A 27,318-nucleotide genomic window follows, 5' to 3' on the forward strand; every position below is an offset into this window, starting at 1 on the left:
AGAGATAGGGAAATCACCTGCCACCAGGTCGGTAAAAGGTAAACCTTTCCAGGTGTTGGCCTTCTTCGGAACAACCCTCTCAATGTTGCTTCTGATTAAAACCTTCCAAGGCTCCTGCCCTTCCAAGGCATGGAAGATCCACATAGCTGCAAGAGCAATACCTTAGGTCCTAAGATCTTTTAACCCAAGGCCACCAAAATTTTTCTCAGTGTGACACCATTTCCAATTAACAACATGCAATTTCGTATTACCTTTACCATCAGACCAGAGAAACCATCTAATAGCCTTTTGAATATCTAGGATCTGGTAGTTGCTAAACATCCAAGTAGAGGAATAGTAGATATTATAAGATGAGAGGATTTTTTGGCAAACTTGAACTCTACTGGCTAGGGAGAGGAATCTATTGTTCCATTTGCCCCCCTCGTAGATGCTCTGGCGGTATCATTATGGGTGATGGCTCTGCCAATGTCTCTAAGAAGATCAAGTCCACCCTCTGTAATCCACTAGGGACATGTCCTCAAATTCTTCCATGGCTCAAGTCAGCAGTGCTAACACTAGTGTTGTTAGAAACTCTGCCTTTTGTTCCCCTAGCATGTTCTCCTTACAAGAGCCTCGATCGGAGGTGAATGCCATACCGATAGAGTTGGAAGAACCTCTCCCAAGAGGTATCTGTCTGGAGGAAGATGCGCCTGGAGATGACCTTGAAGTGCAAAAAGATGGCATTCCCAAACCTAACAGAAGGGGAAGGCCCATGGGGTCTAAGAATAAGACTAACTCTGTTAAGAAAAAGGACAAGGGCTCCCCTGCTTGTGACAACAGCCTCCTGGCCACTGAAGGTCCATAACTACCCCATCTGGTTTACCATGAAATTCATCTCATGGAATGTGAGAGGTCTAGAGGCTCCAGATAGGAAGAGGGTTGTTAAAAGTTTTATGGATTCCCATAAAGATCTAGATTTCCTGATGGTCCAGGAACTAAAATCTATTAATTTTACATTGGAAACCAATTTAAACTTCATTTGGAAGGACTCTATCAAATTCTGCTCCAGCCATCTCAAGGGTAGGGGAGGTGTTGGTTTGCTCGTCAGCCCCAAATGGGCGAATCACATCACTGATAATGGTTGCTCCCCTTGTAACAGGGTTGTTTGGGTGTTGGTTAGTATTAACAACACCCTCCTTGGGATCTGTAACATCTATGCGTCTAATGACTATAAGGAAAGAATTGCCCTCTAGGATTGGATTGCCTCCCTTCCCGACATACCTTGGATCATAGGGGGTGATTTTAACATGGTAGAGCATGGTGAGGACAAAATGGGAGGCACAACTTTTTGCTGGAAGGGTTCTAAAAAAGCCCATTGGGATAGGATGGAACATATCAAAAATTTATTTGACCCTCTGCTTGGTAAAAAGGTTGAATCCAAGGGGATATGGAACACTTGGTGTAATTCCCAAATAGGTCCCAACAGAATCTATTGTAGGCTCGACCGTTTTTATGCCAATAAGGACCTCCTTTCATTTACCCCTAATGCTTGCGATAACCCTGTCATGGCCTGCCCCTTTCCTCTTTCTGATCATCACCCCATCTCTGCCCATATCAGATTATCTGACCCTCTTCCCACCAATAGGTTAGGGCCTAAGAAATTCATACTCAACACTAACCTCCTCCAAGATATGGATGTTCTCTCTACCATTGGCATTATCAGACTGATCAATAAAAGTAACAAGGACCTTGCGTCACATATTGACAGATGGAACTTTAATATTAACTCTTGGAAAAAACTCTTGCAAACTATTGGTCAAAAAAGGGCCAAAGACTATAGATATGAGGAAATTATTCTTAACAATAACCTCTCATGGATGGAAAGTGAAGTCCAGTCAAACCCCTCTAACCCTGAACTTGCTGCTAATGTGGCTAGTGCGAGGGATTCTCTAAGACGACACTAGTAAACCAGGATTAAGGGGGTCATGATTAGGGCCCGCACCCACTGGCTTCAATTTGGTGACAAAGGCTCCAAGTTTTTCTTTAACCTTCTTAGGAAAAAACATAGCCGGGAAACAATTGATAGAATCGTCATTGATAATGATGAGATCTTTGACCTTGATAAGATTAAAGAGGCCTTTGCTCTCTTCTACCAAAATCTATTCACCTCTTAGGAGTCTGAGGCGGATAAGACCCTTAGAATTGAGTTTCAAGCCATCATCCCCAGAAGGATCACTGAGGAAGACACCTACCTCCTGAAGTGTCACTTCTCCCTTAATGAAATCCAAAGTGCCATTAATTCCCTCCATGACGATAAAGCCCCGGGGTCTGATGGGCTCCCTATTGAATTTTACAAAGCTAATAGTGGTTGGATCTGCTCTGACCTTCTGGACATTTACAATGAGGTTGTCCTTAAAGGCTCTCTTGGAGGATCTATCAACAAGGGCACTATTAAACTCGTACCCAAGGATGGGGATAAGGCCCTCTTCAAAAATTGGAGGCCCATTACTCTTCTCAATGTTTCCTATAAGATCTTGGCTAAAATGCTTGCTATGAGGCTAGAAAAGATCCTTCCTAGGTTCATATGCTCTGCGTAGACCAGGTTCATTAAAGGTAGATATATTCTAGAAAACCTTATCACCAGTTGGGAAGCTATGGACTGGGCTAAGGTTTCTGGGCAAGATGCTGTTATGTTTCTCCTAGACTTCGAAAAAGCCTATGATAGGGTGGAATGGGGCTTTATTCTCCTGATGCTTGAATCCTTTGGTTTTCCTAGGGAATTTTGTTCCTATGTTAAAGTCCTTTTACAGGATGCTTCCGTGCAGATTGATGTTAATGGCTCCCTCTCACCTCCTATTTTGCTTGCCCGCTCCATTCGTTAGGGGTGCCCTATGGCCCCTACCCTATTTGTTATTGCCTCAGATGCGTTATACTATCTCCTTAGAGATAGCTCACTCTCCCCCAAAGTAAATGGAGTTAGGCTCCCTGATGACAATGAACTTATCAACATTCAATCTGTTGATGACACAACCCTCTTTGTGGAACTTACCAAAACTAACATGGATCACCTTAATCACAAACTTCATCTGTTTGGCTCTCTCTCGGGAGCCCGGATCTCTAAGGCCAAGTCAACCTTCCTTAGTTGGAGGGAGCATCCCCCGAATTGGTTTGATAACTATGAGTACCAATGGGGTGGACCATCCAAGATTGTTAGATACCTTGGTGCCCCATTTTTTGTATCCCCCTCCCTAAAGGATATGTGGCTCTAGGTTAAAGAGAAAATTGACAAGAAGAGAAGATTAATTGAATAAAAATTACTCAATTAATGGTAGAAGACATTAAAAGAATTAAATAATTAAATAATTAAAAAAATATTTAATTAATAATGAAGGGAGGGAAATTTAGATTTTTGAATTTGAAGTAGGAGAGTATTAGTTTAATTAAATTATTAAGATTATTTAATTAATTAGGAGAAAGGTTAGTAAAATGTTGCATTGTAGGCATTGGGACAATTTTGGGTGTCTATAGTTGGTTGTAACACATTAACAATAAAATCACAAGGCTACCTAGAAGTAGTCCATCCAAATGAAATAAAATCACATTTGTATGGATAATATAAAATCCAAATCTCCTAACCATCTAAATGCAATAGTTAAGCATTAACAATCCAAACAAATCTCACCAAGTTGCCCAACACCCATCTAGAAGGTCCATAGGATCTATTACTCATCTTGCTATAAGCCTTGTTTTATTTTAAACAAATCATTACATTATTATGCCAAGATATATAATTCCCAATCCTTATGTTATTGTTGAGATATATCATTCCCATATCAACAAGGTCATCATTGTCATCAATCAATATTTGGCTTTTAGCTTGACTAGGCGAAAAATCTTATTTGTTCTTTGGATTCTTATCTATTTTCTTTCTTGTGTGTCTTCCTATTTTAATTTTTATTTGTGTTATTTCTCGAGGCATCTTATGACAAACAAGATCATGGTCTTACATATCATGTTGTTATCTGTCAAATGCTTTCTTGTGACTTATTTTTATTCTGAGTCAGTCTTATAACACAGGGAAACAACATAATCATGTTTTTTCATTCACTATACATCATGTCACACGCCATAGAAAATATTGGTTTGTTCAAACTCAAGATTTATAACATATACCTTAATGATCATTTATCTTCTCCACACTTCTTCATTTTAACCAATCACATCCTCATTATTCAAATGCACCTCTTCCTTTCATTCTCAACCATTCAATCTCTCTTGCGTCCATTTTGAGAGAACACCCATGTTTTTTAGATCCACTTGTTCTCTTGACAGGGCATCCCTAAATCATCCAATCAAACTTAAAGTCAAAATCCCAATGCTTGGGGCATGTCTTCATTTCTCACCAAGTGCATGTATCTCTTTCTTTGAAACACCATTATTTCTCAACACTATTTCAAAGAGGGATAAAATGCAAACACTTATTTCTTATCATTTCTAACATTGCACTATAATTTCATAATCTATTCTATGTTCCACTTCCTAGTCCCCTTATAATTCTCTTTTCATTTTTCTATCATACATAAATTAAACAATCCAAAATAATTAAATAAATCCATTGTATTGTAAAATAAATTACAATCTCCATAAAAAATAAATTCAAATAAATAATGAATAATAATATCCATTATCCTTTTCAAATATATAAATAAAGTAAAAAAATACTATTATAACCTCCTCCATTATTGTTCCTCTATTTTTATCCCATATACATTTATTTATCCAAAACAAGTAAACAAGGGACACTATGCATCATGTTCTTGCCAATAGTGCTAGGATATGTATTTAAAGTTATGATTATATGAGAAAGGTAGCTTGATGTTGCATTACCAAATTATAGATTTTCAATTTAAACTAAAGATTCAAAAATTTGTATAAAACTTTTGGGATCTAACACTCAATAGTTGAAAGATAAACTTAATTTTAAAAAATAAAAAATAATATAAAGCTCAACCTACTTAAAATAAAAGACTAAAATAAAACTAAATTATATGAAAAAAAATTAAGCTAAAATTTTAACTCTTACATTAAAAGTTACAAATAAACCAAGTTTAAAAAGTTAAAAATAAAATAAAACTTATTAAAAATGTAAAAAATGAATTCTTAATTTTTTTAGAATTTAATTTTTTTTTAAATGTATCTATATTTGTCAGTTTTTTTCTCTGTGTTTTAATGATAATTGTAAAATATGACTCAATTATTAATATTATAAAATATTATAAAATTAAATTTTAAAATATATTTATTTTCATCAATCTTTTAATTGTGATTGTATTGTATGCATAAATGAAATATAACTATTAAAGCACTTTTATATTTTATCTTTTACATTGCATTGTATATATAAATTAAAAAATATTAGAAATTAAACTCTACTTAAAAATAAAAAATAAATTATATGAAAAATTTCAAAGTTTATATTTTAATTTTTACATTGAAAATTACAAGTAAAATCAAATTATAGAAAGTAAAAAATAAAATACAATGTATTGAAAAATAATAAATCAATTAATATTTTTTTTAAATTTATGATTAAGAATTTAAATATTTATATTTATTAATTTATTAATTTTAATAAAATTATAAAATATGTTTCAATTATTTTTTTTATTGGTAAAAATTATTTTATTAATAATAAGTCGGGTTTTAATCTTGGGTCGAACCAGGTGGGGCTACAAAAAGGGAGCCACCTCCCCAAATTACAAAGTACCAAAGATCCAAGACCCATCAATGGGTCAAAAACACTAGATCATCCACTATATCCACAAGGTATAAGGGGACAAAGTGATTAAAAAAGTGAGACATCCTTCATTACTCTCCCCTTCTTCTTCCTAAGTACCTCTATACACCCCTCTTCCTCCTCAATAATACCCTAAAGCACCCTGGCAGATTCACTAGAAGAGGCCATAATACCCCGCCTTTCACAAAGTGAAACATCATGACTACCTCCCTCAGTACAAACACCAACAGGTTCATTTTTTATAACTATAGGCATCGATTCTCTTGGAACCTTATCCACTCTATCCAACTTTTTCTTCTCAAGTTTATCAACAACCATCCTAATCGTAACCTGACTTGGCTTAACCTTGTCTTTATTGCCCACGTCCTTCCCATAACCCCCTTCCTGAATGATGCCATCTTTCTTCTCCACAGAATAATGATGGGGAGAGGCCTCCCTCCCCCAAGAAGCCACATCCTTTAATTTTTGCTTGGCACAATTAGCTGCCATGTGACCAGTTTGAAAGCTCCTTCTACATCTAAAAGGGATATTCTCATAATCTACTAACTGCACCCAAATCTCGTTTGCAAGCTGCAAAGATAGCTTAGTAGGAGGAGTAGTTGAACAATCCATCTCAACTAAAATGCATGCATAAGTGGTATGTAAGTAATCCAAAGAGCCCTCATCCACCCCCATAAACTTACATACAGTGTTACCAATAGCTTTGAAACAAGCTTCAAACCAAAATTGTAAAGGCAAACTAGGTAACCTTACCCAAACTGGGATTTTATCAAAGGCCTCTGTCATAGGGTTAAAGGCAGGATACTAGGGTTTTAATAACAACATATGCTTCTCATCCCACCACCATAATTGTTCACACAAAATTTTCTTCGTGTCCAACTCATTGTCAAAAACCACCACAAAAAAGCCCTGAACACCAGGGTAAATCTGCACATCACCTTTCAAAATGGGCTTCCAACATTCTGTAATATATTTGTGTAATTCAGCTAGACTTGGCCAAACACCTTGAAAACACCCAATCAACCCCATCTCTGCAAAATAGAGTTTATTCTCCTTCAATTCTTCAAAGATCTCGACATCAAATCCCAACAATGGCCTATTAGGGTCCAGACTACTCTGAAAATGGGGAATATAGAAACCCCTCTGTCACTACTTCCTAAACTATCAAACCCCTTGCATGCCCTATTAACCTGAGTTGAGCAACTGCCTTTTCGTGGCAGCGAACTCCCACCATGCTTATCCTTCTTAAATAGAGAGGCGAACTTTGCATTCCCACCACACGATCCATTCCTAACGACAAGGGAAGCTCCATCCGAACCATTGGTAATACACCCCGAAGCTCGCCCAAAACCATTAGCCTGCACGGGGAAACTAGAAGCCACTACCGTAGAAACCCTAGCAGTCGACAAAAATCCTTGGGGTTGCATCATGCCCTAATTCTTTCCATAAGTGTTAAATATGATTCAATTATTAATATAAAATATTATTACATAATTAAACTTAAAAGTAATATTTTTGTTTTCCTAAAATATGATCCAATTATTACTTTGGAAAAATAATAAATAAATAATAACAACACACATTAAATAGAAATATTCCCTTTACTAATATACATCCATCTATTAAAGAAAAAATAAAACCCTAAAAAAATTGGATTTAAAAAACAATTAATTCTGAAACAAAGCACAAAATTTTAAAGGACAAACCAACTTTGGAGATGTTTTTTTGATGAAATATTTTTTTCTCATCTATTGTTTTCATCGTACGCTTTTTGGGCAAGGTAAAGGGTCCCAATTTTTTACGCAACCGGTGGTCCCTACAATATTTTACTCCCTCCATACGATTTTTTGGCCATGTGGCTCTAATAAATCAATGCACCTAGTTTTGCAATGGTTACGACAAAGTATGCTTGTTTCGAATTAAATGCATTAAATTCATAAAAAAAATTGGAAAAATTAAATTTATGACTTACTGTGACCAATAGAATCATAGGAAAATGACATTTTTAAATTGTTTAAAATAAAAATTAAAGATAAACTATAAAAAATATTTTATGTAAATTTTTTAATTCTGTCAAATGATTGATTAAACTAATTAAAATTAAAACTGAATGATTGCAATAGTATCTTGTCTTGGCAGGAACTAATAATTATCCCCACCCATTAGAAACTCTACTCACTATTCTTAGTTATGATTCCCCACTCCTCTTATTTGATCTTAGTCATCCATTGAGCTTAAATATCCATCATTCTAATTCTCATCTGTAATTCTATAAATCCATCCTCATCCTTCATTCTTTTTTTAAACAAATGATCAAATTGCAAGTACATACTATCAATTTGAGCAACCTAAATTATAATATCATAGAGCACATCCGTGACATCATAGAGGTTTTGGTGCATTTTAGTTTTATTTTGTACTGTCTTTTTTATCTCTATTTGCTTTATTTGAGTGTTATTCATTATTTAAAATCTTTGGGTTTGTTTATTGTTCTAACTTAATTTTTGCATCTCAATTAGGAACACACAATCAACTCATATCAACATTTTCAACATCACTAGTATATTTACTTGTCATCTTTAATCCTTGTACCAAACTATAAAATTGACAATAAGAGTTTAAGCAAAGGAGAACACTCTAAGCCTAGCAAGCTCTTTTGCAAAAGTAGATTTTAGACATCAAGGCAAGCATGATCCAAAGAGTAGAATCAACAAAGCTCAAATTTGTAGGAAATGTTCAAATCCATAGGCATGAAGATGAAATTTATAGTTGTGGATGTGAACCAAGAAGACGAACATACTTTTTTTGACACCAAGGCATTTGTATAATTTTAGCTTGGGCTAATTTGTTGGTGCTACAATTGGTAACATCTATCACTAGGAGATTTCATCAACATTTATAGCTATGTACTAGTTGCTTATTTATTTCAATTTTGTACATTTAATTCAATAACATTATTAGTATCAACTCTTTAAATAATTTAGGATCAATTGATTGTTCTTGCTTTTATTATTTGACAAATGTTACTACAATGTTCATATGTGGAGTTGTTATGAGGAAATGGATTAAAAATTTCCTTTAATGTAAAATTGATAGTAATTTATATGTCACTCATTACACTCAATTGTAAATGCATCTAGGTAGGATTCTAATAAACTATTGTAGATATCTTAAATACATGTATGTAAAGACACCCAAATATATCAATCTCGAAACACTAATCTAATTTATGTGACAAATTCAATATAAATCTAAAACTAATATCTTTCAGCTTCTTTTAGATAAATATATTTAAAATATTTTTTTGTAATGAATTTATAGTTTTATGTTGTAAAATGATAGGACTTAGCCTATATCATCATTTTGTTAAATGATGAAAGATATAATGATATATATGTATAACCTCCAATTTTGTGGCATGAAGGATAGTCTAGGGTGGGTATAGTGAAATGTAGGCTGATATGGGGGTTTAGTACGAAGGAGTGTTGTCCTCAATTTCAGCAAATCGTGAGGCAACCCTATGAAACTGGTCTATTTCGTACCTTATGGTCTCCGGGAGAGATTAATCGACTTGGTCGGTTAGTTCATTTCGTTCTTTGCTTTCCGTTTTTATTGTTTTCCTTGTTCCTTAAGTTTGCAGTTTTCCCTGCAGTTCGGATTTTAAAGTTTGAACTGCAGGGTTCCTTGTTACAAATACACTTCGGACTTTAAAGTCCGGTATGTATTTGTGGTTTTTATTCTGTAGTTCGGACATTAAAGCCCAAACTGCATGCGGTTTTAGTCTGTAGTTTAGACTTTAAAGTCCGAACTACAGGTGATTTGTCCTCACTTGCATGTCGGACTTTAAAGTCCGATGTGCAAGTGTCCCTGGCTTGCATGTCGAACTTTAAAGTCCGACATGCAACTGCGAGTTGTATTAATGATGCATTTATTGCTAATTAAGGCTTGTTTAAAAAGCTTTTTAAGTTAATTTTCACGTTTTTTAAGTTTTCGTTTTCATTTTCGTTTGTCTTGCCACTAATACATTTGGGGTCAAATTCCGATGAAGGTTTCCGACGGACAAGGAGCATTGTGTGAATTTTTTATTTTATTTTTTTAAATGCCCGTGTTCGTCGGAATTCCCACGACCACAGGCATTTTATTATAAAAAAAAAAACACAACGCATTTTCATTTTGAAAGCAAACCGAAGCAAGCGGCGACCGTCTTGCCTCCCTGCCCCCCCCCCACCGGAGCGATCTCTGCACAAGCAAGGTAAGGTTTTTGGCTCGCTTTTGTCCAGGTGAATTTTCTATCAAGGGTTTAGAATGTTTTTGGCCGCAATAGAGCGATCAATTCTCAATTTTGTTTGGTAAATTGTCTTCGATTTGCACGCAAAGGGCACATTGAATACTTGTATAAGTTGTAATGGAGGTTATAGAAACTTGTATGAAGCATTTGTTTCTTCCTGAGTTTCTTCCTCTCTGTCTGTAGATGATTTTTGTGCTTGTATTGAAGTTTTTGTAGTGAAGCTATCTATATTAAGAACTCCTCTACATATTTCAATCCATCACAAGTTTCCTTGTATCCTGTCATTCGGACTTGAGTAACATTTAAAATGGACGTCTTTCAGCTTTGATACTCAGTGGTCCACTTTCCTAGAACATAAAGAACACAAAGGAGTAGATGTAGTTAAACTGACAACAATCTATCATTAAATGTTGATTTCATCAAGCAGAGTGTTCGAAGGATAAAGGCCATTAAAGGCATTTTGTCCTTTTAGCTTTGATCGTATCATGAACTTCTATGATCTCCTCATTCTCCTGCATTGGGGTATAATACTCTGGTTTCAGCTTAATTTTGATTAAAGCTGCGTCTTGAAGTGCTTATATGCACATCTTTCATAGAGTAAACATGCAACAGACACTACATGTAAAGGTCACTCAAAAAGGATGGAGTACCATATCTCATCAAATGCAACTCAATGGGAAAGAGGACTAGATTCCAGAGAGGTGGTAAAGAGTTTTATTGCAATGGCCTAAAGTATTGTCCAAGATGAATCAATTACACCCCTCACAGAAGATGAGGTTACTCAACCATACAAGTCTTAGCGCTCCAAGAGCGAGCATGTCTTCCACACTCATACCAAGTCCATACGAGCACTCCAAATATAATAGTGCACCGTTATCTTGGTTCATTTTAATTTCTCATGTCTTTCTTTAGTTATCACTTAGTTAAGAGATTTCTGCACAAGATATCCTTAGGCCCCTTTGTGCCCTAGCAAATGTAGGAAGCTATTACATACTTCTCTCTAACACCTATGTCCTTACTTCATACTCACAACATCAAGTGTGGCACAAAAAACAAGGCAAGAAGTAAAATACATCAAGTGTGGCACAAATTTGGATCAATAATTTTTTCAATAGTCTTAAAAGGCATATTATGAAAAATCATGGAGTCTTCAAATCTTCCATTCTAAAACATTCAAATTCAATTGCAAAATTCAAATTTTCTTAGATTTTTTTCAAACGTAAAAACCAAAAATTTTATGCAAACTTTATTAATGAAGGTCAAATTTTCTCAAATTTTGAAATTCGAAATACAAAGTGTCCCTTTGGTTGAAATGTGAACATCTAATTCAAGCAACAAACTTTGAATTTCAATCATTTTAAAAAAAATTGTCATGGTGAGGGCACAAAATGTCATTTTTTAAAATTTTAAATAAATTAAATCCTACTCTATTTGCTTCAAATTTCATTCTAAGAAAGAATTCCAATGTTTCCTTAAGGGTGAGCATGGCATCCATTATGCAAAAGGACTCAAATACAGAGATAAAGAATACAATTACCTTCATTTTCAAATTTGAAAAAATGGCTTTCTTGTAATTTCCTCAAAATGGATGAAGTTGAATCCATGCACATATCAAGCAATCCTTTTTCATCCTCAATCCAATTCACTCCCAAGCTTTTACAATTGAATTGAGTCAAATCTCTCAAAATTTTAAATTTTCAAAAGAACGCTTTTGAAGAGCATTTTTCTTTAAAACCTCTATAGCCAAGTGGAGAAATAACCATGTACCTATAACTACTCAATGCACATGTCAAGAATACCTATTCAATACATATATAGTTGAAGCACATCATAAACACCCAACAAGACCAACATCATAAAAATATAATTCAATGCATCAAGATATCATATAATCAACGAACACATTTAGTAAAACATAAATAATTTTATGCACATTTATGAACTAAAGCATTCAAATAAACGAGGCATATAAACATAACATAGCCACCTCAAATCATATTGAACACCAACAATCAACATGTTAAGGAACCTCATCTTGAAACATGGGGATGGTCCAAACACACCATTCAAAGCAAGGACAACAACCACAACTAAAACTCACAAAAACAATGAAGATAAAACATCGTTCAACACCAAAGACAAAAAACACAAGAACAACATATGCATCCCCTAATACATAGTTGAAGTCTAGTGATGTTGAGATCTACATCTCAACAATAGAAATGGGGTGTTACAATTATAATGTATAATGGTTGATATATATGCTAACATGTGGTACACATGCCCCAAGGTAGTTATATTCTTGTGCTTTGTAAGTCATCCCACTAGCAAATTAGATTAAAACTGTGTATCCCATGTGTGGGGGAAGTGGTAATGGTAGTGTTAGTTATTTGAGTGTTATATATTGTGGGGCTCAGGAAATAGAAGGGAAGTGAAAAGTATTTGTGTTTAGGATCTCATGATTTTTATTAAAGGTAAATAGGTTTTAGGTTATAGACTCCTAAAACCCAATTTAATCAAAATATCAATAAAATAGCCACTAACCAATAGCAAAAGATCAAACTAGATGATTTGAAAGGGCCTAGAGTCTTGTCAATGTCATTTCCAACCTAAACAATGTCGTTTCCTTTTTTTCAATACGCACACCCTTAGCTTGACAATGGGATTTTGAAACAACTCTTTGAACAACCATCCAAGACACCATTTTCAAGTTCCTTTGATCAAGGAGACTGGAGGGAATCCTCAACCAAAGTCACTTCATGCAATGAGGAAGAATGCCTACCCAAATATGTTGTATGTTGTATCAATTCCATAGACTAGGTGAGTGCATGACTCCTTGCACACTCTTCTACCATGGTAATAGCTCTTCGATTAAGTCCACTACCCATCCTCAACCATCAAGACAACATCCTCATTAGTGGTGCAGGGGCACCTCATGACCAAGGCAATCATGACAAAGACCATGAATTTTTAAAGGAATAATGATGTGATTCATCCATATTTGCAATAAGATAGGTTATTTTGTTGATTTTTGTAATAAACCCCACCTTGTTACCCAATGTCATGGATTTCGCAGGATGATAAGCCACCATAGGCATATGGGCCTAGGGGTATTGAATTGAGTATTTTAGGTGTTTTTAGGTGTATTAGGATTTTTTAGACATGTTTTAATGACACTAATACCATTGGATTCAATAGGTGTCAAATTTGGTTAAAATATGTCAAAATTGTAAAAATTGTCAAAGTTGCTAATAACCATTTTTGGTTAAAAAGTGCAACTTCTTTCCAAATGGTTCCCATAGTTCAAAAAGTGTTTTATAACTGATGGGAAGGATATAAATCATGATTCCAACCACCGTTTGGGGGTTGTTGAGTCGTTTGTAATGATTTGGCATCAAAAAAGCAATAAAATTCTATGATTTTCCTACAATTTTGCTGCTATAATCATTGTACCATACTATACGGACTTTATAGAAGCATAAAAATGGTGGGATATGTTAGAGGAGTGAATCACCTTTAAAATGAGACTATTCTGAGGTCTTTATTCATTCTGGAAGTGGAGATATCTGCAATTTACTGGAAGTTGTTGGGTTAGGACAGCGTTCCCTAGGTTTTGGCATTAAAATGGTGAAAACTTGCTAATCCTTCGTAGTCACTCAATGGCCCTAAAGGAGAAGCAAGGTTTAAAAATTTAATTTAATATTTTGAAATAATTTTTTGGGTTTGGAGTGGAAATGAGCAAGGGTTTGATGCAACAAGGTGGGCAACTCCATGTGGCCACCTAGTGAAGGCATACAAGAAGGTTCCATATCTCGAGTTTGGGGTGTCACCAAGGTCTGAAACCTAGTATTTTGTAGTTTTTCCATGTAATTGAGAGTTACATACCATTAATTTTCTTGGGCAGAACTTTTTAAGGGTACTTGCTTTGTAAAATAGACCTAATTGGGGCTATTAGGCCTACTAGCCAAGGGTAGGGTTAGGTCCTTTGCATAATTGATCAGCTTGAACCCTTGGGATATGTGTTAGTAATCCATGGTAGGGGTATAAATCCATTTTAATCCTTAGGTTTCCTTTGGCATGATTGGGAGAAAAACAACAATTCTGGTCTGGCAGGGCTACAAGGGCTTGTAAGCCTCTAAAACAACAACTTTCCAAAATTACCTTAAGAGAATCAATCCAAGCCTGGGATAAGGTCTCTTTGACCTTGAAACCTTCAAATCATACCATTTTTAGTCACATTTTCATTGGGAAGAGTTCCAACCATAGTTGGACAAATTTGGCCTAGTGAGTCTCCTGCAGCCATTGGGAGCGTTGGGGGGATAGAACCCTGCATAGAAGCAAACAAGTTGGAAGTGATATGGAACCTATATATCCAAGTCTTGAACACCCCATGAAGTCAGTTTGAAGTTCTAGGGTCCTTGTTTGGAGGTTTGAGTAGAAGAACCTATTCCACACCTTGCCTGGGGCTCTGCATCAATTAGAGTCTTGGAAATGTCAATGTCCACCAAGATATAGGCAAAAGTAGAGTGGTTGGTATCAAAGGTTGTGGAATCTACCTTCAGAAAATAACCAATAACATTGTTGATATCTTTATAATAGAAAGTATCTCATAAACAAAAGAGAAGGTTAGGCACCCTCGCCAAAGTGACATTATATTGAGAGATTTTCATCAAAAGATTGAAAAAAAGAAACCAGAATTTAAAAGAAAGAAAAAAAGTTCATCCCATATCGTGAGCCTACCATTTAGCATCAACTCCAAATCCTGCCCCAAGAAACCCAAATTGATTATATCTGAAACCTGAAAAAATTCATCGTCAATCACCTCTATGATTATATATGTGATAAAGGCTTGAGTGTGTCTTCTTGAACTCGCTTATTATCAGCTCCTCTATGATTACCTTAGATCTTTGTGGCTAAGAATTGTTCTTGATTAACTTATGCTCTTTATTGATTTCTTTTACTACCATTATATTATCCTGAAAAAGGCTTGTTCAATGCTCCCTTAGCATGCATGTGCTCTCTTTGTATTGATCTAGGGCTACTCATTAATGTATCTATGGATTTCCCTTATTCACTATGTTGTGACAGTCATTTGCAGATTTGGGACTATCATCTTTCATAATTTCATGTCTTTAAGATGTGGGTACATTGCTTGATAAGAAAAGCTCAAGCATTTGTGAAGTTCAAAGAGTTTAAACCCCTTGTTGAATGGTCATCCAGTTGTTCTCTAAATGCAAAATGCTCAAGTAAATGAGAAATTCACTCAAAATGGTTTATCCACAACTAAAAGAAAACAACTAACCACTACATATATGCATCAACAAAATAGTGTTGTATAGAGACCTAATCATGCCTTCATGGATATGTAGATCAAGTTCCTACATTTTGGACAAAAGCAATTCACACAATAATATATTTGTTGAACACACCCACCACAAAGATTTGGTTATGCAATAATATATTTGTTGTTAACTTTATCATGGAGGATTTGGTTATGCTTGTTACAATCAAGGTTTGACCAAACTAATTCTTAAATATACAAATGAAGAGTGTGGTTGGTTGGTGACTAATTACTCTTTTTAACACCATTTACAAGATCATATCTAAATCAAGTGTCTCAAGAATTAAGCTACTACTAAGAAGATAGTTTGCCTAAAGCAAATGGGTTTCTTGGGTGGCTATTTATTGTACATAACTTAGTTCCTTCATGAGAATCAATCAATTTGGAACATGTATAACTCACATTTGTGACATGTCACTAATGCAATTCCTTAGTACTTGTTTGAGTACTATCTCCTCTATTGTTTTCTATCCACTTTTGTGTCCTTCTTAGAACAAATAATAGATTAATGAGAAGGTGGAAAAGGTGGATTCACCTAAGAGGGAGTGGATTTTCCCAATAATATGTTAGATTCTCCCAAGGATGGATGGACTATACACTTGAAAGGTAGATGATTAAGGATGATGACAAGGTGAATTTTCCTTAGAATGATAGGGTTGATTTTCCTAAGAACAAGTAGATTCATGTAAACTAGAGGATACAAATTTGGACAAAATAATGGAAGGAGACTAAAACTAGATAGATTCACCTAAATGGGAGTGTAGTCATCTAAGGATAGGAAAAATTCACCATTTGCGTAAGAAAGATGGATAAGATAAATGATTTATGTGAAATAGATTCACCTAAGAGAAAGTAGATTCACATAAGGATAGGTGGATTTTCCTAAAGATGAAGGGATAAGACTTAACAAAAAGAGGACTTAGGATGATGACAAGGAGGATTCATTTAAGGATATGGAATATTCACCTAAGGGATAGTGTATTCTCCCAAGAATATGGAAAAATTATTGATTGGCAGAATGACATACTAGATCAAGGAATGATACAAGGGTAGATTCACCTAAGTATAGGGTAAATTTAGCTAAAAGGGTACCCATGAGATTGTGGTACTGAGTACCTATCTATGGATGGTGTATTTGGATACAAGTATGATGAAACCATGCTTGTGTATGATGAAACAAAGTCCAGATCTCTATTATAGGTCCAACATAATCTCTATTATTTGAGACACCATTTTATTAGCATATCCAATTAGGGTAATTTATGGGTTTAATTATGGATCATGTTGTCTATTTCCATGCACTATTGAACTTATTTGGATGTATTGTGATTATTTTAATTTTGAAGTTATAAATAAACTATGTTTGTACCTTAGAAAGGGTAACTCCAATTGATGTTTGGGCAATTTATTTGAAAACTTATGGTGATTATTGCCCTATGTTATGTAATGGAGTGATTTTTACACTAAGTAATTAACTAGAAAAATGAATTTGTATTGTTGTACAAGTATGATGAAACCATGCTCGTGTGCTTACATGTTTGTGCATCCTATTGAGAACCAACCTCGATGTTGAGGAACTCAATAAATGTGGTGTTAAGTAGAAGAATGGAAAACTCAAGAAGCTATGGTGACATATTGTGGCATTAGTAGGGATTATCTCTATTGACCACACCTTTCAAAGATAGTATCCCCTAGTTCTCCTCATAGAATGGACCATTGGATGGCTCATAGTGGTATCCTATCCTACATTTATCTTGATGGCATTGCCGATAGTTGGTATGTGGTTCTTGGTATGGGTTTCCTCTTACCCTATTATCTTATTTATATCTTTGTTCAAACATGTGGAGATTGATTTTTGTCATGCTATGATTATTTTCATGTTTGCATGTGTTTTGACATTATGCAAATAGACATGATGTCACACCATACTTATGTTTTGATATAGTGTAGGTGATGGTTACATGTTGTTGATGGTAGCGATTTGGGTTCAAAGACACAATTCCACACACACACAAAAATATTTGAAGATGCATTGTATATTATTCCTTCTTAGTGGCAATTAGTGTTGGAAGATTTGCACACATGTAGAGAGGAACTCATGTTAGATACAATAGGTTGTGTTTGATAACATATGAATGTGCCTCATGATGTATACATATAGCTTTGGTGTGTGACATGCATGCACATTTTTCCACAAGACACATTGCTATGTGGCATGTGCCCTATGCATGTCTTATTTGTGAGGCACGTTGCTATGTGCAATGTGGCCCTAGGTGTGTCTTCTCTATGAGGTGTATTGCCATGATATGTTAGGATTTGTAGTGTGCAGGCCACAAATGCATGCGTGAGGGACTATTATTCTAGTCATGTTTTTTGGGCATGTAGCCTAGGCATGTCTTCTCCATTAGGCACATGGCCATGCCATGTGGGAGTTTTTGTGTTCATGCCACAAATGCACACATGAGGGACTATTATTGGAGTCATGATGAATCTTCACTCTATTTAGCCACAATTTCTAGTCGTATAGTTATGTAATGTGCACTTTTAAGGATTGTGAAGTTTCCTTCAATTATTGATGATCTCTCATCTTTGTTGCATGGGCCAACAATTTTATTTTATCTTGTTTGAATTAGTTTAATCACTATTGTGAGTTTTCTCTATTGTGTAGTTATTGTGGCTATGTTTGATTTGCTATTGGAATTGAACACATTTATTTGACTTATTATTGGTACTATTTTTTCTTTCTTTCAATATTTATGATCTTTGGTAGTTTAGTGAAACTCTTGCTATTTATAAATGTTGCCTTCTTTGTTGTGATGTGATTTCTCACCAAGATCGACGTAGATAACCTTGGATGAGTGTATATAAGGAATCAAACATTGGGAAAATTTGAGGATAGGGGTAAGTGTTTGTTGTATGGGTAGCTATGATCCACTTGTACATTCTTAGTGATTATTGACGGCTATGTCTTGGAGGCTAATCCCATTAAACAAACAAGGGGGAAGTCATACATAATCGTATGGATCCTCCCTAGTTGTGTGTGGATTCAAGACCATCATTTCATATGGTTCTTGGTTACTTTGTGAGACCATGGCATCCTCTTAGAGCAATATGTGAGCCTTGTATTGTTATCCCTGCAATGTGGATGAATAAGTGTATGTTAAAATAAATGCTTTGCTTAGAATACTCAAAAATGTCTCTCAGAAAGTCTGCAACAGGCAAACTTTTAGTAAGAATTTGCAGACACAATGCTCAAAAATTCACACAATCAGCTACATTAAATACGTTCTCTATTAAGTTCAATGTTTTAAGATGAAAAAGAAGAGTTAAATGGTTTTGGTTCGATTTGCAATTTTTGTGAAGCTTTTGCACTAAAGTTTCCATAGCTTGGTTTTTTTGCTTGTGAAGAAAGACCGTGTCAGATAATATCAGCGAAGAACAAAATAAGGAGACAATTGCTAGATTATGGTCTAACTTGAAAAGAAAAGGTGATGGGAAATGTTATTGTCCCTGCAAAATTTGTAAGGGATTAAATACTAGAAGACTTCTAATCAAAACAACTAAGAAACATTGTAGGTAGCATGGTCACATTGAAGGGGGACATGATTATCATCCATTGGTAAGTTGTTCATAATATCGTTTTAACAATTTATATACATAAGAAATCACTTGATAATGAGATCATGATCATGGTTTATTTATGTATATCATTTTTATATAGGTGGAGCACCCTGGAGCACATGGTATGGATCAACAAAACCCTGAGAATATGGTTTTCAAAGTGGAGGAACATGGAGGTGTGAATATCGAAGCTGAAGATAATGATCCCATGGAAGATGACGATCATGCACCAGAAAACACAATTGAAGATGATGGTACAAATACATTGATCCATGACACATTTAGTACTGGCACAACTGATCATGATGATCAGGATGACCTTGATGTTCATGATTTACCTCTTCTTGAGAAGGCATATGAGCCCCTTTACAAAGACTCCCAAACAACTCTTCTCTCTGTTGTATTGTTGTTGGTGAACTTGAAGGTTCTGAATGGTTTATCCAACATAACAATATCACGTATGTTAAGGTGTGTCATACATGTCATTACAGTTAATAAATGGTGAATCATGTACCATTAATATTCTTTATTTTAACACCTCAAACTTTTTTTTTGTTGTAGATTGATAGGTGAGTTTTTCTTACCACCATCAAATATTCTACCTCGCTCATACCGAGAATTATCTACCATTATGAAAGATATTGGAATGGAGTATCAAACAATAGATGCTTGTCCCAATGATCATATTATATATCATAAACAACATGAATTTGGAACAGAATGCCCTGAATGTCATATCAGTAGATATCGAACAGATCAAATAACAAAAAAGGTGCCTCGCAAGGTTCTTTGTTATATTCCCATTATTCCATGTATGCAACGATTATTTAGGTGCACTAGCTTGGCACAATTTATGGATTACCATGCACACAATAGAAGTTGAGATGACATTAGTCGAATGCCTGCAGATGGTTCAACATTTATGGACATAGAGGAAAAGTGGCCACACTTTAAAGAAGAACCTCATAATCTCAGGCTTTCATTGGCAGCGGATGGTGTCAATCCATTTGGAGAGTTGACATATGTTTACTCGGTGTGGCCTATTTTTGTTATCAACAATAATATTCCTCCATGGATGTCAATAAAGAGGGAGCACATAATGTTGGCAATGATTGTTCCAGGTATTTTATCATTTAATAGTCATCTACATTTAATTATAAATATTGCAGTAAAATGGTCATAATAATTATGTAATGTTTTTGTTCATTCCACTAGGCAAGTACCAAGTTAAAGATATGAATGTATATATTGAGCCTCTTATCGATGAGTTGCTGGAGTTATGGAATGGTGTAACCATGTATGACATCTCTAGACCAATAGGACAAAGACAATTTCAATTCCATGCAATGCTTGTATGGACAATACATGATGCCCCAGGGCTAACACATTTTTGTGGTACGTTATAGTGTTCAAGTTGCGCATGATAATTATAATTATAAAAATTAACAAATTTAATAGAATTATACATTATCTTGTAGGTCTTCAAACAAAGGGAAAATTTGCATGTCCAGTTTGTGGTCCAAAGATGAAATCCCGTCATTCAAAAAGTTTAGGAAAGCAGGTGTTTGATGAGTATAGGCACTTCCTTCACAAAAATCATAAGTACCAGAATACTAAAAAACATCTTTTCAATGGGAAAGAAGAGACTACATCAAAGCCACGAAGAATGACTCCTCACTTATGGAAGTTGGAATATAATATAATTAATCATCAAGGTAATGTCATTCCATCTAATGGTTTATGTTTGGAATTTGAATTTTTCTATCGTGTTTTGTTTACTGATGATGTAATTGATGATACTGAAGGTCATCAAGGCATGGATGGCCACCTTCCAAAGGGACTAAAAAGTTATCCTAGACAATTCAGTAGGTTGCCTTACTACGAGCAGCTACAAATTATGCATTTGTTTGATACAATGCATATTGGAAAGAATATAACAGAGACATTATGGAAAATATTGGATGGAAGGCGTGACAAAGAAAAAATTGTCAAAATTTGTAGTGACATTGTGGAATCCAATCATGCAATGAAAAATGTCATTCAATCAAATAGCAATGGAGATCAGATTAATATAAGTGCCCTTCCTTGGTTATTAATGGAGCAGCAAAGCAATTCTATAAAAGAAGTCATATGAAAAATTCAATTTCCCACAGGATTTGCTGCGAACATAAACAATCTCATATCAAAGAAGAGTGAATTTGGGCTAGGGATGAAAATGCATGATTGGCATACCTTCATTAAGGTAATTCACGTTCTTGTGTATTTACTATATATTTGTATACTGCGCATGTACTTTTCATTGTATTATGTTAGAAAACAATGAAAAGATCATTTTATAATTGTTGCAATACGTTCTACCTCTATCTCTCCCAGACCACTTCGACAATAATATAAAGTAAGTCATATATGATCTTGGAAAATACATGAGGTAAGTAGTGATGTTTGTTCAATTTGTTGTATAGATATTATATTTGCCATTTGTTTTACTTGTTATGCAATATATTGTATATTATTTTGTAAAGTCTCGTTTATATATTTTTGCGTCTTCAATCTCTTTTAGGTGGTTGTCATCTAAAGAAATCCACAAGGAAGATATAAAATATTGGAAGAGAAAAATCCCTCATCTAATGTGTGAAATGCAAAAGTGTCTACCTTCAAATTTTTTCAATGCACAGGAACACTACCTCATACACCAAGTTGAGGAGATCGAATTGTGTGGACCTGTACACACTAGGTCAATGTGGATGGTTGAGAGGCACTTGAAATTTTTGAAGGCTTTGGTTTGACAAAGAGCACATCCTGAGGGTTCTATGGTGGAGGGATATATGGTATACCAAACTATGGTGTACATTACTGAATATCTTCCTAAGTTTGCAGCAAAAATCCACATAGATCGCATTTGGGATCCCAACCCCATTAATAAATTTGAAGGGGAGCACTTGATGGGGAAAGGTAGATTGAAGAAAGTGAGAGGTAATTATAAGATGTTATTGTAGTAAATTAATTCTTCATCTTCTAAATAAATCAGTTGTAAGTGGTCTATTAATTATTTGTACAGTTGGTTGGGAGTGGGATGTGCTACATTTGTATATTGCAAACAATCTTGATTGGATGATGGTGTGGATTGAACGATGTCAACATTCTAGTTGCACATTAACATGGGATGGTGTCGCTTCATTGGTTAAAGAAGCTCATCGTAATGTAGATTCCAATGTTACACGAAGGGAAATTGATTTAGCATATGGTTTAAGAGATCAACAGGTACGTATAATTTTATTAATCACCCGTATGTTTATCAACTCATGATGCAATAATTTTAATATGTTAGACATATTGCAGGTCAAACACCACAAGGTTATGTGCTGCAATGGTCATAAATTTTGCATCAAACAATTGGATGACACGAAGAAAACTTGTGATTATGGGATAACTGCAGTCTTTGAGGTGACCAATATTTCATCTAGAAACGACATACATCCTCAAGAGTCTCAAAATCGATACTATGGCATTTTGGATGATATACTTGAGTGTGACTTTAATTCCTTCAAATTAGTTATGTTCATCATCAAATGGTATAGGCTACGACTGAATAAAAATGATCCTGATAGAACTGTTATCGAACATGATAATGGATTTACAATGGTTAATACAAGGTCGTTTGAACGAGTTGGGGATAAGCCCTATGTTCTTCCAAGTCAATGTGAGCAGGTATTTTACTCGGAGGTTCCACATAAACCGGGTTGGTCATTTGTTGTTAGACATGATCCAAGAGGAAGGTCGATAATGTATAATGTGATGGAAGAAGAAGATACCGAAGAAGTAGAAGATGATATAGATGGTGATCACGATCAACCATTACTTGATGATGTTCCTGATGGAAATGTACACAAAGAAGAAGCTGATGATGATGATGTTGTTGTTGTTGATGATGATGGTGATGGTGATGGTGATGGTGATGGTGATGGTGATGGTGATGGTGATGGTGATGGTGATGACGATGATGATGACGACGACGACGACGACGAGGATGATGATGATGATGATGATGATGATGATGATGATGATGATGATGATGATGATGGTCATGATGATGAGTTGGATGAAGAAGAAGATCAATGACATGAATGAAATGTATGAGATGTGATTATTATATTATCTATTTAATATTGATATCTTGATAGAAATTGATTTGACTTATATGGTTACATAAATAATTCATATGTTTTGAATTCTAATGCCATTACTTAATTAATTCATGATGCACCTCTAGCTATGTGATAGATGGTGATTTAAAATACATATGTGATGGATTACATGCTTATGATGATACATGTGACATTTTTTGAACTTTGTGTTTATTTATGGAATGTGGACTACTTATTAGCTATGTGATGGATGGTGATTTATGATACGTATGTGATGGATTGCATGTTTATGATGATACATATGTGATTCTTATGATGCTCAATTACATATATGATGATACATATGTGATGCTTATGATGCTTATGATACTGCAGTATTTATTATTTATCAAATTACAAATGTAATGCTTATGATGCTCAATTGTCGGTGTAGGAACCTGAACCCCTTTGACGAGGATCCTGCACAGTCTCATGGATCGACAGGTATAAGTCAATACACCTTATAGAAATAATATATTTTTAAAAAATTACAAGAAAAACAAACTTCCTCAGTTTTTCAAACCTCAACATTAGCAACAAATCTAATACAGTTATCAACACTTGAGGCCCCAGTTGGACTTACTCAAATTTTAATCTCAACATCAACTTTATGGCCGACTTATTCATCAATATTACCCTCATTTGCAAAATATCTCTCTCATTACCAACTAACTCTCTCATTTGATGGTGCACAGGTATCACCGAATAGGTATTTGTCAGATGTGTCTTCCTTGAGTGAGGGAAATGCAAGAATAGAAGAGGAAAGTGAGACATGTACTAGATCTCAAATAGGGAGATCAACTAGAGGTCAAAAGATTAGAAGAAAATTCAATAAACGCATGAAATTTTTCTTGCTCAAGGGGGGTCATGTTCTTATGATGATGAGACCAAAGGCAACATTGAGGTGCCCTTGAGGTACAAACATCTACTGAAACAATGTGTACCCAAGGAACTTCCTCCAATAAACACTGATTTTTGTGTTAATGAGAGGATATATCACATAGCACCTTTGTCGTTACATGGTTTGGGCCTATTTTCCATGGACAACATAAAGGTCTGTTACAACAAGGTTGCTGAATTAATGGAGTTTGTTGGACCTTGTTACAATTATAATGATTGGATGCAGATTGTTCGATATAAAAAAAGTATGCATAGGTATGCACTGTCAGCCAATTATATACAACAAAAAGATAATGATCAAAGTAAACGAGTGGCTATATACATTGATGGAAGGCCAAAAGCAACAGGGAATATTGCAGGTTTTATAAATAGTACATGACCTGGGTCAACTAATAAGCAACCCAATTGCATATTTGAGGCATGTGAGGGAAATTGTGTGTTTGTATGTGCGATAAAATCAATAAGTGCAAGGGAAGAGCTGCTAATCGATTACAATTTGAATCATATAGATACAAACAAAGTTACTATCATGGGGGTGGTACGTACTATATATATACCATTTAAGCCAACTTCCAATTAATGAATCCAATAAACCATTGTATTATTAAGTTTTTTTGCTAAGTCTATTGGTTTCATTTCGCTAACATTTTTATATTTTTTCTTTGTCACAGGGCCACATGGATCCACCACATCGCACAGATAGGGGTGTAGGTCCTGACACTTCTACGGAGCAGGTAAACCTCATTGTAATTGTACAAATTAGATAGAAGCAAACTGTTACATTATGATCTTTTCTTGAGTGTTTTGAAGTAATTTTGATAGTGTTAATTATATTCTTGTCACAGACGGATGTTCGGGATAAGGGAAAGGAACCTGCAGTACCTCAACACCTCCATAGGGATGTGGGGCGCTCGACAGTGTTATGCGATGATGACATCGCACTTAGCGCAAACCCTATACAATTTGTACAAAAGAATATTAGAAAAATTAGACAAGAGATTGTTGATTTGGCAACCATAAGCCCTCAAACTGATGAGATAACAGAGAGGGTGCAACTATTGTTGCGGAAAATGGAAAACTTGCAAGTAAGCAGTAATGAAAGCTTTAATCATAACAAAAGTTCAATAATGGTTTATATTTTTTTCTCTTTTATGTCATTAACTAAAATATGTATGTGTTGTTTTTACAGAAATTTATAGGGCCTCATCATCCTGGTGGCGATGATCAGGGTATTGCGGGTAGTTCAGGTGATGACCATGTTCTATATATTAAAACCACTCCTTTGGACTTGTGAACTTGCTTTTTTAATGTTTTACATATTTAATGTATTATTCTTCAGGTGTTGACATGGGTCCGAGGTTGACCCCAACTGTATTGTTGACTGCATTGTCAGCAACACGTAGCATGCAAACATCGTCTGTTGCACCGGCTCATGTTGACCCGCCCACTGGTGGTAGATCCCTCTTTTTCTCTCTCTTTTGTTATGTGTTTATTACCCTTGAAGTGTTCTTTCTTGGAGGCATTTCATAGTGGATTCATTTACTGTGGTAGGAGATGCACATGAGGATGCGCCAGAGGTGAGTACTGGTGATAACATACCACCATTTCCTGGATCTACCTGTATTGCTAGTACAAGAACGTTGCAGGCCACATTGGTGGTGAGCAACGAAGAATTGATTCTCTTGAAGATACAGAAGGTTCCAGGTACTTTAAAATTATTATTATATATAGTCTAATTGTAATTTACTTACTGATCACTCATTTTGGACTAATGATCCCATGTTTTTTTTTTGCAGGAAATGATATTTTTTATAAAAAATTTAATAACATTACATTGCATATATTTGGGCCCACCATACGTAAAAGGTGGAACATCATACGTGAACTAACCCTTATCCACTATTTTGATTTCATATCATTGCTAGAATAGTTTTCCTTTTATCCATTTCTTGAACTATATCAAAGGTAGCTTCAATTTCTTTCTAAATCTAACAGGTTTGTTTTTGCTTTAAAGGTGGAATGACCAAGAAAAAAAGTTAAAAGATGAACTCACAAACAGTATGGTAGGGTTGTTTGGAAATGACACATTCGACAAGACTAAGCTCCTGGAAAAAGATGGCACATATCTAAAGTATGTGAGGGACCAATACAGGACACATTTAGAGAAGAACGTAAAGTATGGGCGTCCCCCCATGATTCCAGAGAGGGAGTGGAAGGACCTGATTTTGGATGCAAAGGAGAGAATTGAAAGGAAAAAAGGAAATACACCACCAGACACCAGAAGAAGGTATGTGATACTATTAAGAATGTGAATATGTACTAATTATTCATTATATATATATAATCTAACATAGTCAAAGACAACCAAGGCAAGACAAGAAAAGCATGGGCAACACGAACTCGGCTCTGGTGGTTATATGAAACTTGCCGCACGAATTGTAAGAATCAGTAAATTAAGTATCACATCAAAATATTTATAAATTGTAAACAATTTTTTTTAATCAAACAATACAAGCAAAATTCACAATACTAAGCAAATATGCAGGGCTCTGAATTCAATAGAGCACCCACAGAAGATGACAAGATAATTGGCTACCAGCAAGGCTATATAGCCGTGGCTAAACGACTATGAGAATTGAGTGGGCAAACACAAGATTCTGATGCATCTGTCACAATGGTAAATAAGCTAAATGAAAATTATTTCAAATTGAATACTTAACCAATAATATATTTGATGTTAAGTTTCAACATAAAGTGACTATATTTTTTTTAAATAAGCAAGCAATGATAACACTGCGCATGACATTGGAATGTAGCATGATAATCGTGGAACAAAACCTATACATGAAGGTCCGGATGTGCATCCTAGTAGTGGAGGTATTCATTTGCTATTCAAATTTTTTTATGTAATTATTAATACAATTAAACATCTTAAATTGAAAATTAGTGTAGTAATTAATGTAACCTTTATTGTTAATAGTTTAGAGCATGTAGTCGGTGATGACCAAGTGGAGCATGATCCGGGTAGACAACATCAAGAATGTGATGTTCCCCAATCAGGTAAAGAGGACCACTATTATTCCTTTAAACAAATTTAATTGCAATTGGTGTGTTGATTAATGTAACGTTTCGTATTTCAACTCCAGAGGATCTAGAGGGTGTTCAGCATGTCGAGGTTGAGGCTAGACAAACTGATGTGGAAGATGAT

This window comes from Cryptomeria japonica, chromosome 11 (genome assembly GCF_030272615.1).
Source record: "Cryptomeria japonica chromosome 11, Sugi_1.0, whole genome shotgun sequence".
In the NCBI taxonomy this organism is placed as follows: Eukaryota; Viridiplantae; Streptophyta; class Pinopsida; order Cupressales; family Cupressaceae; genus Cryptomeria; species Cryptomeria japonica.